Source organism: Bombyx mori, chromosome 8 (genome assembly GCF_030269925.1).
Source record: "Bombyx mori chromosome 8, ASM3026992v2".
Lineage (NCBI taxonomy): Eukaryota > Metazoa > Arthropoda > Insecta > Lepidoptera > Bombycidae > Bombyx > Bombyx mori.
Genome location: NC_085114.1, coordinates 3,294,866 through 3,309,252, shown reverse-complemented (window position 1 = coordinate 3,309,252; position 14,387 = coordinate 3,294,866). Strand labels below are relative to the sequence as shown.

Sequence of the window (14,387 nt, the reverse complement as noted above, 5' to 3'; positions counted from 1 at the left end):
CTTTTATTGTCAAACTTCGCGTTACCTGCATACGTTTTCAAATTAAAACGCTTTAAAATATTTGTGAGCACGTGCCGAAATCGTCGTCGTCACACGTTTTATGTAAATTCGGAAACTGGGTTATCATCTGAACTATCTCCGTCTAATATACATATTACCGTCCGTTGATGGTTTTGATGTGACGATAAAAAGATATTTCGGTTAATGTTACTTAATCTTCTCAATGCTGTGTTATCGTAGGTATTCGTTTGTCTAAACAAAACTAAAAAGATGAAACTGAAATTCTTGAATTTTTTTAAAAATTAAGTGCTCTTTTACACACACTCACACTCTCACACACACACGCATAATGACCTTAAATGATAACACCTAATGATCTCTCAACACTAGTCCGCAGCATCTGTTCACGACTTAACCTAACCTAATATATCCTAAGAAGGAGGGAGCCTGGAGATCAGTAATACAGGTCTTTGAACCTAGTACAGACTTCAGCTCTTTCAAAGGCTTACAAAATAAATTATAAGGTTAATTTCCATTTGCATTTGTACTATACCTTTAAGAGAGAAATAAATAAATTATTATTATTATTATTATCTAATGAGTGAATTCGCTGGCTGAAACATATATTTAAGGCGATGTTTAAACAAATTGGTAAACTATTGAAGAACGAGAGAAAAATATGTACACGTGTATTATAAACACATGGTTGTGCAAAACCAGTATTTACCTGCCACTCACACTGACGTCAGTCGTCGCCTTAATATACGAACGTATATGGATCAGTAGTTTCTTGCCCGACATTCACAGTCGCGGGTTCGATAATGCGCACGTAGCGTTGGTGTAACTCATTTTATATTCTTGTATTAGACTTAATTAATATTGTTCTCGTGAAAACAGTCTCTCCCGTGATCACGAAAACTGTATTTGAAGCTTCGGAAATTGTAATTAATTATTTTTTTTTGGGATTTTACTACCTGGTAACTAGGACCTTTCAGACATGTCTTATTTTTAAATATTAAGAGGTGAAATAAATGAAATTAAGATGGTTAATTTGAGACATTAATCAACTGGGATGAAATGATATGGGATGAAATATAATCTTAGTAAAATGGTGGTCATTTACTGAGATTTTTTTAGTGGACCTTTTGGAGGATCCCGAGAAGTTACGTCCAGCGGTTTTGTTTCGTTTTCCCACATTTGTGCCCTTTCACAGATATTAAACAGTTAATAAACCACCGTTATTATACATTTAAACATGACGAAACACTAAATAGACAAAATAAAATAAATCGCACAACTTCACACCTCGCGTTCCCGCCAAAAGGTCGGAAATTGTTAAAAGCGAGATTGAACCACAGAGTAAATTCAGTATAGTTTATTAAAACATTTGAGTCAAAATAGAGTGGTACATACATACAATACCGGTAAAGTATTTTTGCTGTAAACGAAGTTCTATTAAGGCTGTCTGCACATTGTTGCGGTTTTACGCTGGCTAGACTTGACGGGCCTCGTAATGAGCAATTAACTTGCATGTTTGTTGTATAATCTAGAAAAAATTCTTACTGGCTAAAATATTTAGTTTGTAAACTAAGTAAAACAACACCCGTGAATTGCAAGCGTAATTAAAAGATTTTTGTGGTTTTCATTCTGACAACTCTGGCCAAGAAATTAGGCGAAAGTATTAAAATTTTGAAGAAAGGCTGCTGTTAGAATCATTTCAGAAACCAATAAAACAGAAACATATTATGTATGTCATGAAAAGATATTAACGAATACAACGGATTTTTTTTTTACATTGAACCATAGCACAACTAGATTATTAAGAAACATGATAATAATAAATTTTGAAATTTATTCAATGTGGCTTTGTGCGTTTCTAATTCCGAGCCCTTTTTACTGAAATTGTATTGGTGTGTGAAGGTGAGTGACATTGATAGAAAGCTAGAATGAAATATTGTAGAAACCGCCATTTTGAATTTAAACTTAGGTTATAAAAAGTTTTGTCGAATTATGTATGTGTGTAACACACTTTATTGAGTCAAAAATTCAAGAATCCTAATGCTTTGTAACTCGAGAGCATTTTACGAGAATACACGATACCGTATAGTTAAAATAACGAATATGTGACCTCGTGATTCATGGAATCTGTTTAGTTTACATTGAGTAATTTGTGGTCTTTGGAAATCTGATAAAATTAATCTTATCATACACGCTATGGTCGATCCATGAAAGCTGCGATAAAGGTTACCGGAAAAATAACATTTATAATGGCAACAACGCTAATTATGACAACACTTTAGGAATGGTGTTTGTAACTTAGCTCACGAATTTCTATGCCGGTGGTAACCTCAAAAGTTGTAATATTATCCCGCTACGCAATCCTTCAGACCGGAACGCGGAATAATTCTCGACAGACATGACAATACGTATGTAATTCATCAATCATATTTAAAAAAAAATCTTATCATGTAGTAGTGTTTATATTGGAATATTATCGCAAAGGTACTTAAATCACCGATTAATGATAAATTAGTTTTGTTCCGCCTTTTTATCGATGTGCCATTAATATAACTGTAATTGGGAAGGTTAAAAATAGCTGTGATTCAATTTACTATAACTGAATCCAACAGAAGTCGCACACACAAAATCGAATGTTACTTTATAGGTATGTATTTATAAAAAGGGAAAATGTAGTTTACGAAATGGATGAGTAAATCTTGAGGTGTCAGTGATTTTTTTTATTGCTTAGATGGGTGGACGAGCTCACAGCCAGGTGCACAAGTGTTAAGCAAGCACAGGTGTTAAGTGGTTACTGGAGCCCATAGACATCCACAACATAAATGCGCCATGGGTGGTTATATCTAAAGGTGGGCCTTTAGATATAAGTTCTAAGGTCTCACGTATAGTTACAACGGCTGCCCCACCCTTCAAACCGAAACGCATTACTGCTTCACGGCAGAAATAGGTAGAGTGGTGGTACCCACCCGCGCGGACTCACAAGAAGTCCTACCATCAGTAATTACGCAAATTATAATTTATGGCCAAACTTCGATCATTGAGCGGACATATTTTGTTCCAATTAACATACGCGTGCACGTTTCTATATATTTTTATGGTTGGCAATGGGGGAAATCAGCACATTGTTACATTTTCCTCCCACAAACGAACATGGTCCGAAAACTATTTAGCGGTAGCGCCTCGCCTGATTAGCCCCGAACCTGATATATTATTGGTTTTAACGTAACAAGAACGAACAATAGAACGTTGACGAATTGACATTACGTTGAGAAATCATATTATTATATATTTTGGAACGAAGTTCCTTCTGGGACGATGCAGAGGGGTACACTAACCGGGAAAAAACGTCCGTAACGTAAGATTTTTATTAGTAATGCACACAGTGTACGACTTAACTTTGTAATAACGTACAAAAAATAAAATATATTTTATCATTCATTGACCACGATCTCAGAGCATTCGTTTGCGCAATATACCACTAACTCTTATGCAAACAACCGTGAATGAAGTGTACCACAATAAGTTCGCACGTTACCGAATGACCGTGGGTTGTTGCGAAACCTCCAGTTTTATTTCCTTTATACCTCGAATAGAACTTTAAATCAATATTTTTATAATATCCGGTGTCCCACGACACCACACATCTTTTTTTTTATAATTGGTTAGACAAATGCACGAGCTCACGGTCCAATTCTAAGTGGTTTGCTATACACATGGCAAAATAAATCGCCAATCTTAAAAAAAATGGTACCCGCTTGCGGGATTCGAACATCGGCCCAGTCGCATCGCTCAATACGATTAGACCGGCATTAGACCGGCCGTCTTATCCGCTTGGCCACGATGACTGCAAACACTAGAATAACTTTTGACATTCCCGGGCTGCAGTCTCATCATTTTTAACAACACTAGAACGAAAGAACGATGCATGTAACAGTGTATATATATTGTATGTACGTATGTTATAAAAATTGTGGCGGTAGCTATCATACAACGCAAGATATTTGACAGACTCCTGAATCTCGTTTTCGACATTTTCAAGAGAAGTTTGCATATATACAAGTTCGGAACAACAACATTCGGACCGTCGGTCTACCGAGCAATATCACCCGCTCGGTGCAAGATCTTCCCTTTGTCGTATCTCTACAACTGGTGATCTCGACGTGATTTGAACACGCAACCTTCTCATCTGTAAACTGAACCCGATGTCGTTTTTTAGTGACGAGAATCTCAGCATCATCTATATATTAATACGTGAAGCAAAAACTTTGTATCCCTTTTTACGAAAATTGCGCGGACGGAGGAGTATGAAATTTTCCACACTTATAGAGAATATAGAGAAAAAGTTCACAATGCAATTTTTTTTTTAAATAATGCATGAAAGATACATTAAATCAACAAAGAAAACATTACACACACTACATACCACGTATTTGACGCACACACGCATGCATAATATTTATTGTCAAACTTTTGTTCTTGACGTCTGTTGTCAAATTGAGAATAGATTAAATATTGTTTGCCTTTGTTAATATTTTTTATAGTATAGTCTTGGCGAAATTTGTGATTATAGAAGTATAAAATACAATCATAATAGTGTAAAAACTTACAATTCCAATTAATTATAGTCGAATTTCGACTACTGCGGGACCTCTACTTCCTTTAAATTAACCACAATGTTTTAAACTTGAACTACTGTATAAAACTATAGATATAAAAATTATATATAAAATGTAGCCGTAAAATTCTTAGCTTATTACATAGCTCACGATGCGACCAATACTTTTTTTCGATTACAAGGAAATGCCATTTACTACCATATTTGTTATTTGAAACGTGCACTAAACAATGGTTTGTGGTCGGCAGGAACCTAATGGCTTAACTAACGTAGATATTTGAGTAGTTAGGTACCATCGTGAATACAATCGGTATGTTAATCTATATACTTATATATAAAAATGAATTGCTGTTCGTTAGTCTCGCTAAAACTCGAGAACGGCTGGACCGATTTGGCTAATTTTGGTCTTGAATTATTCGTGGAAGTCCAGGGAAGGTTTAAAAGGTGAAAAAATATGAAAATGCTCAGAATTATATAAAAAACAAGCAATTTTGTTTTTCCTTTGATGAGTCCCCCGTCGGACGGATTCCTTTTGTTTTTTTTAAGTTTATTTTATACAAAAGTTTAGGTATTTTATTTATCTATTGAGGCACTACGAAGTCTGCCGGGTCAGCTAGTTCTCAAATAAAATATTCTCAATTTGAGTTATACGTTTATTTTGTTTGTGAGGCGTCTAATCTGTTGAATCTGGAATTGAAACGTGAGATGATTTTCCAAAAATATATATTTAAAGGTTTTTTTTAGCTTTAGTTTTTTTTTTGGACGTTGCCTTCTCCCTAGAAGCCTGTTCGAAGCGAGATTCAAGTTTCGTAGCAATTCGTTACATTATTAATATCACGCTTAGTTTTTACGTTTAGAATTAGTAAAGCGCCTTGCATGTAATCCATCTCAGTAAATATAATACATACGTACCGAAAAACGGGCTTACTACTACTTCGACGAAACCGCAAGACGAGTCCCAGGCACCTTTTGGCTGAATAATAACATAATAATAAATAATAACAATTGAAACATTCGTTATTTAGCTGGGTTAGGGGCCTATTAAAGAAGGCAGTTATCCTCGATAGTGTGCGTCTTGAGAAGAGGCTTCTCACTCTGGAGTTTTTTTTTATTGCCCTTGTAGGCAGACGAGCATACGGCCCACCTGATGGTGAGTGGTTACTGTCGCCCATGGACTTCAGCAATGCCAGGGGCAGAGCCAAGCCGCTGCCTACTGCTAAAGTCCTAACCACTGGTGAATTATGTCGTAGACACCGCCATGAGCGGCAATATTTTTATATAGTGTTTTTAAAAAATGGTATTTTTAATATCTTTTAAAAAAAATTGTGCAATTAATAAGATTTTAAATAAATATAGTAGAATAATAATAACAACGGATAATAAATAATCGAAATGCATTCTGATTACTAGATAAAGTTTAATAAGAATTTAGTGTTAATAAAAAGGTTTGTTATTCATTGTATGAAAAAGATGAAACGATACAGGCTATCTGGGTCAATTATACGCTACTCATGAATAAATGGCAATCCAATCCGGGTGACGTCAGCTAGTTATCGGAATCGATTGATTGGGCGCGTTTCGAACAGACGCATCAACAAAATACTCTATACGAAATCTGTATATGTATATAAAAGTCGATATGTGTGGTGTGCGTTCCTTATACTATAGGGCCTGTAGACTTCGAAACTTCTCGGCTGATTTCTGATATTTTCAAGAATACTTCACGCATGGCATTAGCGGGTGATCCAGTGTGAGGTCTGTCTGCGTAGTGCGAGTTTTTTTAATTCAATTTTTTAACTTCAACTTTTAAACACAAAATTTTCGAGTTTCATTTAAATAAATACTACATATTATATTATTATTATGTACTTATATGTATATAGTACTATATACTTCCCCATGGTTTGTATTATTGTTTGATTGATTAATATTAGACAATAACAAACCGCGTCGCATAACTACGAGCACATTAGGCGTCTTAACTAAAGGTCACAGATATTAATTAAGTATCAGTTACTAATTTTCTTCAATCTTCGCAAGCCGCAGACATTATTAATACTACTTTTCGATACAAAAACATTACGACCGTCATCGGTGACTACGAAAACTGTGTAGCATTCGAAAATTCAGAAATAATATTATTATGTAGACAAAAATAAACGCGAATTTAACAAAAAAAGCGTGGCAGTAATTTTAGTTTTTGCAAGTTCAAAGTTAATGCTACCGTAACAAATTACACCTGAAATTACCACAACAAAAAGCAAATGATATTGTTTGCGCGACTGGTCGTATTGGTCAGTGTGTATTGTGTGGATTCTCGTCATTTCCGAAGGGGCTCGACTGTTCGCCTAATGAAAGATACAAATTATGTTAGAGCACGCGCCCACTTTTGGTCACTGTTATAAATAGGTAAAGATAGAACAGTTGAATGAAGCATTTTCTTCTACTCTGTATATCGACATTTTTGTATACCTCGTATTAACATTTTTAAGTTTTTTTTTAAAGGGATTTTATGATCTGGTAACTAAGACCTTTAGGTCAAGTCTTATTTTAATTTTAATGAAAACATTTTTTATATGAAAAATGATATTATGAAATGAAATGAAGTTGATTAATATGAAACATGGCATGAAATGAAATGAAAACGAAATGAAATGAAATGAGTTGATATGGGATGAAATATAATTTCAGTAAAATGGTGGTCATTTACTGAGACTTTTTCAGTGGACTTTTTGGAGGATCCCGAGAAGTTTTAATACGTTCAGCGGTTTTGTTTCGTTTTCGTACATTTGCGCAATTTCACAGATACTAAACAGTTAATAAACTACCGTTATTACTCATTTAAACCTGAAGAAACACTAAATAGACAAAATAAAATAAGTCACACAACTTCACTTCTCGCGTTCCCGCCAAAAAGTCAAATTTTTTTTAGGACCAAAATATTTTTGTACCCTTCTCTTCTCTGTTTATTGAGCGATTTTTGTTTGTTTGTTTCCTATAATAACATACATATCGAGAGGTGAAAGGCTATTTGCTTTAAGCGACATTTCAGTTAATTTAATATGCGACATTTATAATTTTATTAAAGGTGCGTTTTATTTGGTACTAGCTGACCCGGCAGACTTCGTAGTGCCTCAATCAAAGCTTTTGTATAAAATAAACTCAAAACAAACAAAAGGAATCCGTCCGACGGGGACACTTCAAAGGGAAAACAAAATTGTTTTTTTTATTTAATTCCTAGCATTTTCGGATTTATCTACCTTTTAAACCTTCTCTGGACTTCCACAAATAATTCATGACCAAAATTAGTCAAATCGGTCGAGCCGTCCTCGAGTTTTAGCGAGACTAACGAACAGCAATTCATTTTTATATAAAATATATAGATAAGTATCAAGAATTCGATGTTTTGATTGAGCTTCGATTAAGTTTACTCCATTCAAATAGTTGAAGAAGTTTTTTTGTTATGATATTTTTTTCCAAATTTTAAACTTTAAATGGCTCTCCTATAAAGTTGCGAAATGTCGCTTATGCCAAATAGCCTTTCAACCCTTGATATAATCAAAACAAATTAGGAATCTTTATATGTGGAATGAATCTCTAAATATTATGGTCAAAGTTAGTTATTTGGCACTATGTATTACATACACATTATGATTATACTTAATTTGATTGTTTTACTGTTGGTAGAACCTCTTGTAAGTACACACGGGTAGGTACCACCATCCTGCCTATTTCTGCCGTGAAGCAGTAATGCGTTTCGGTTAGAAGGGTGGAGCAGCCGTTGTAATTATACTGAGAGAGAGAGAGAGAGAGTATTCTTTATTGTACACCAAAAAATATATAAACAATGCGATACATTAAATACAAAAAAAGGACAATTGGCGGTCTTATTGCTAAGAGCGATCTCTTCCAGACAACCATCAGGTGGACAAGAATCATTTGGAAACGAATTAGACCTTAGAGCTCATATCTCAAGGTGGGTGGCGGCATTTAATTTGTAGATTTCTATGGGCTCCAGTAACCACTTAACACCAAGTGGTCTGTGAACTCGTCCATTCATAAGTATATACAATAATTAAAAAAATGGTTACTAATTTTGAAACGAAGCCAATTAATTACCTTCTGGCTATCGTTTGTCTGAAACAGCCTGTTAGTTCAGTTAGTGTAGTCTATTGTCATTATTATGAGGTAGTACCCCCGCCCCCCTTCCTTGTTATAGTCGAATTTCGACTACCAGGGGACCATTAGTACGCAGAATGACGTAATGCGCCCCCTAAATTTGGCCAACATCGTTTGCCAATGTTACGCGCTGATGAGTTACGTAGTTAAGCTGCGATAAATTATGATATTATCGCCAATAGTCACGATTATAAACAGTGCTATGGTATTAATTAATTTTACGTTAATTTATTATAATTTTGTAGTATCAAATGATAGCGTTTTGAATGGTGATTATTATTCAATATTCACTTCAATATTATCAATGTAGCTTAATCATGCTAATTTCTTTTTATTTATTATTTTAATTATCCCACCATTAAAATACCTTTAAATTTTATAATAAGTATGTAAAAATGAAATATTTATAGATATTTCATTAATGTCCTTGAGAGCACGAGTAGCTGGGCCGAAAATGGCCCATATGTCCTTTCTATATTACCATCACGGTCGGGTCAATGTCAGGATTGTCACCATGCGTCACCAATCCAGTTTGACGGAACCAGTCAGTTGACATTATGCAATATCTGTGAACCTTTAAGCCAGTTTTATTTTTGACGTCACAAAAATAATAATTAGCAGTTAATATCTGTTAACGCTAATGCTAAGCTAAGTTTGATCGCCATTTCGCGTTACAAGTCGAAGATAGTTCAAAAGTTCTCTTCGTTATAATTTTTCAGAGTATTCAGTACTTAGCTGTATCGATTTATAAATTTTGCAAGGCATAAAAATGCCTATATGCGTTATATAAATGGATGTGTTGTGGCCGAAAATAGTACCGCCTTATACCGTCGGTGTCGTAAAAGACCTGTTGCGTTGTAGTAATTGGGCGTGGACTGTATTTATTGTTTTGAGTAATTTATTTTATCCTTATATACGACAAATTAAAGACTTAATTCTAAAATTAATCTAAAGAAATGTTCTGCGCTTTATAATTCATTCTTGAATGTTCTCTTCATGTGTTCAACAATGTTCAACTTTTTTTGCAATCCAACTTCAAATATTGACGTGACAACGTCTTATAATTCGATGGAGCCGGCTGCACGCACGAAAAAACATGACTCATGTGGCGTTACCTCGCTCTGAGGCGTATTTTTTTATGACGTTGTCACGTTCAACTATCGTCAATAAACCGACTTTACAGACAACCGATTTTTTTATTCTGCCTAGGCAAAGTTAAACATTTCGATTTTTCATGATTTGACCCGTAGCTCCTTAAGATAACACGCACATTACTAGGCTGCAAGGCTTTTCTGTCTGTCTCGTTCAAATATACACACTAAAGGTTCATTTAAAGTCACTTGGACACGCGTAAAAATCTTTTGTCTTTTGTTTGCGAATGCCTTTCCTCCTGAGTATGTTTTTATACGTAGGTACATATGTACGTTTGAAAATACGAATTAAAAAATGGTGATGTTATTTTCGGTTTTTCTGCGATAACTATTACCCAACAAATTCTAGGTGAGTTTTTTGGCGGAAACAATCCGGTACACAGCCAAAAATATGATGCTCACAATGTGTATTTTTGTTATATTACTTTTTTGGCACACGTTTTGAAATTCTACTTAGACTGAAATTAATATGAAAGACGTTTCGTACGTAAAAATAAACAGATGATGCAAAAAATAAACATCGGAAGAAACATAAAAAGTCCCTACCTATGGCATGAGGCAATGGATAAACCTAATACTCGAGATATAGCCTAAAAAGGGTTGACGTCAGTCAGGCGGTCAGTCGTAAATAAAGCTCATGCCAATGCTCTATCTAGCATGATAAGAGGGCGTGCTTTGCTGATTTGAGAGAATGCAGGAAGAAGTAGATTAATATTTCATTCGAATTGCCCACTTGATTATCAGCTTTGTATGTCTTTAAATATATAAAAGTTGAATTGTGGATGGAATTTGAAGGAAATCTTCGCATTGGCGTTGCGAATGATCCAGTGTGAGGTCTGGTAAAGATCGGTCAGGAAAGCGAACGGATTTAACCGGTTTTAAATTGTAACAGTCACTCAACTCAATAGGATGCGTGATTACATCACAAGAAAAATAGGACAGGTGTTAGGCAAGAACGTTAGCAGTCGTCGACCAACGTTGGCGACTGTCAATACGCATCACGCGTGTGTATTGACAATTGACAGTCGCATTAGTCACGGTTAGGGGCGTGATTTACGTAGATGTCACTCTCTTCAAGTCTAAACCAATTATAAACACAGAGGTTATGCATTTTTGTTCTACATTGAAATCACTTTTAAGGTTTAATATCACGTTTGTTATTATATTATTTCGGATGTATCGAATACTTTAGTTTGCGTGACCGCGTTTACGTCGTAGATGTCTATGGGCTCCAGTAACCACTTAACACCAGGTGGGCTGTGAGTTCGTCCAACCATCAAAGCAATAAAAAAATAAATAAAAAAAATTACGTTTTTTTGAAATTAGCAAAAAAAACTATCGTAAACAAAAAAAATCTGCATATCTTTATTTATTAGTAAGAAGTTTGTTGAGTTACATAAACTCTTTTACATTTTACCGTATTTCCGCGTGCTCTCGTATGTCACAATGACGTCACAGGTTTATTTTAAGCGGACGCGGACGCATGTCGAACGAACCGATGGGTTTATATGTTCGAGATTTATTTTTTTAAGAATACATCAGACGGTTTGGCTTCTATATACTTTCATTTAGTACCTCCTACATACTCAACAATTTTAAAACACTATGATCGTAAAATATAGGACTTATCATCTATATTTGATTGATATCGGACTTAGAAAAAAAAATCACTTAATATTTCTTGACTAAATTTTTATAGCGTCATGTGGCACTTCAAACGATAATTTTCTATATTTGATGACACAATAACGAGATCATTAGTAAAATTACCAACATAGTAGCGTATTCTTATGAAAAAATTTGACACAATATGTGGTTTAGTACAAATGTATGCACCGTGTCACGCTTACCTGACTGACAAGCACGGACGGATAGTATGTGTCCGGCCTTATTCGGCTCACAGTAACTTCAGCCAAAATCAATAATGTGCTCAAATATACACAGGGCTACCGTGATTTAATGCCTTATAAAATATATTTATTAAAACTGAAAAAAATATAAATAATTGTGTACTTATGTATTTAAACCGAATTATTTGAATGTGAAAATGATGAATTTGAAAGTTTGCATATTTCAAACATATCATATTTTGGTTTTTGAAAAATCGTCAAATAAGGAATTATAAATATGTACATAGTTAGCAGTAGGTATTATTTTACTAGCGATGCGTTGTGTTTGTAATGTGCATATAAATTGCATCAAAAAACGATTGGGCATTGTAAATGTTTGCCATTTTGGTTTGTTAACTGTGTGCTTAGTGCGAGTTTCTTAACGTTCTCGATAGCGTAAAAGTTAACTCAATTTTGTATGCAGTTGGAACAGCGCCCCTAGCGGCAAACGTACGCGAACGATCCCATTCCATAAAAATATGAGCTAACTTTTACGCTGTCGAGAACGTTAAAAAACTCGCACTAGACTAAGCACACTGATAGTCAAATTAATGTTTTAAATCTCTTGAAAGCACATTAGATTTTTTTTTATTGCCCTTGTAGGCAGACGAGCATACGGCCCACCTGATGGTGAGTGGTTACCGTCGCCCATGGACTTCAGCAATGCCAGGGGCAGAGCCAAGCCGCTGCCTTCTATATTCATTACATTCTACTTCTATTCTACATTCATTACATTCTAGCTAGCGGACTTTGTTACACTATACTTAAAACCTTTGGACGTTTTGCCATTTGAACGAAATCTGTATGTATTTTTTTCCCTATCTATTCGCTCCCTAGGCGCGAATGGGTGTGTGTATAAATGCTATATTATTATATTATTTGAAATTACTTCCTGGTGTAGTTTCCACATAAAATTTCAGTATCATAATTTTCGTCATATACAGAATTAGATACAAGGATCTGATTCTACAAATTATTTCTTCAGTATATATTCTCTATGTATTCTCTAAACGTAATTTGGAATAACGCAAAGAATGAATTGACAGCCCTAATTCTTTAACTGATATATATTTTTGGAGAAGTTATAAATATTAGCATAAGATCGATTGACGCAAACCGATGATGACTGAATTCTATTTTAATATATGTGTAAAACGTGATGTTTTTTTTTTTTTAAATAGTTTTGAAAGTTTCTCTATTAATTTGTGTACATAAATTTAGACATAAAACTTAGTTGACAAATGAAATATTCATATATGTTTTTTAATTATTATTTCTAAATAAAAATTGTGCGATTTTGTGTGATCTTAGGATATTTTGTATCTATATATGATTTTAAGAACCTCAATCTATAATTCATAGACAGACAACTTCCACGATCGCGGCAAATTTAATCCGAAAAAAATTATCTTCGTAAAAGGTATTTACGCGTGTTGGTGCCGCCATTTTGTTCATATTTTGTGTCGCAGAAACAATAGTGCGAATTTCGACCTCATGTCTCAAGAAGCTAAAATTCAATTTAAGGTATTTATTTACCTTGAGAACCTAGTGGGTCGTGCTAGTCTGAAATCAAAAGCAAATGGCAACATTTTTTGTTTTTTAATTTTTTTATGTGACTTCCTTTTAAATTTACTGTTTTTATTTATTTATTGCCCAGATGGGTGGACGAGCTCACAGCCCACTTGGTGTTAAGTGGTTACTGGAGCCCATAGACATATACAACGTAAATGCGCCACCCACCTTGAAATATGAGTTCTAAGGTCTCAGTTTTAACCGTACAACGGCTGCCCTACCCTCCAAATCGAAACGCATTACTGCTTCACGCCAGAAATAGGCAGGGTGTTGGTACCAAGAGGTTCTACCACCAGTACACCAGTTGTTCAAAGAATGAAATTAATATTTGAAAGTTAACACGCTAAGATTCAATAAAACGTGGCCTTGTTCTGTTTTCAAAAGAAGTATAACTAAATAATGAGAGCTTAGTTTAAATAATGCATGTTAGTTTTTTGATAATATTATCAGTTCAGGAATAGCTAACCTTTTTTTAAATTAAGTCGTAATTAATAATGAGACGTATGTATTTAAAATTAAGTCTTAGTATTTACGTCATTGAAGGTTACATTGTAGTTTTTATTTGGCGTTTTAAAATATATTATTCAAGTAATCTACAAAACATATATTATTTCAGTATTTTTTGTTTGAGTTTTGATAAATAGCGGCGAAACTAGTTCATAATCTTAGGGCCACTCTTTTTTTTTTTTTAAATATTTACTAACAATCACGCCACGTTAACTGGTCCCGTGATAAGTTCGTAAAGAACTTGTGTTACAGGTACCAGATAACGGATATAAATGTAAGATTTTTATTATACACATACATATATTTAATATACATCCATAACCCTGGAAAAGACATTTATATTTATCATACAAATATCTTCCCTTGGCGGGATTCGAACCCGCGACCCCCTTGTGTAGTGACCATGTCACTTACCACTACACCAGACGACCGTTATACCGACCGACTCTTATTACA

General features: G+C 34.5%; 1 protein-coding gene across 2 annotated transcripts in view; it reads left to right on the top strand.

Moving 5' to 3' along the window:
- LOC100500932 (inorganic phosphate co-transporter) overlaps positions 1 to 14,387 on the top strand; it is a 100,095-nt gene that overhangs the window by 69,039 nt on the left and 16,669 nt on the right. The gene's annotated exons all lie outside the window — the stretch shown is intronic.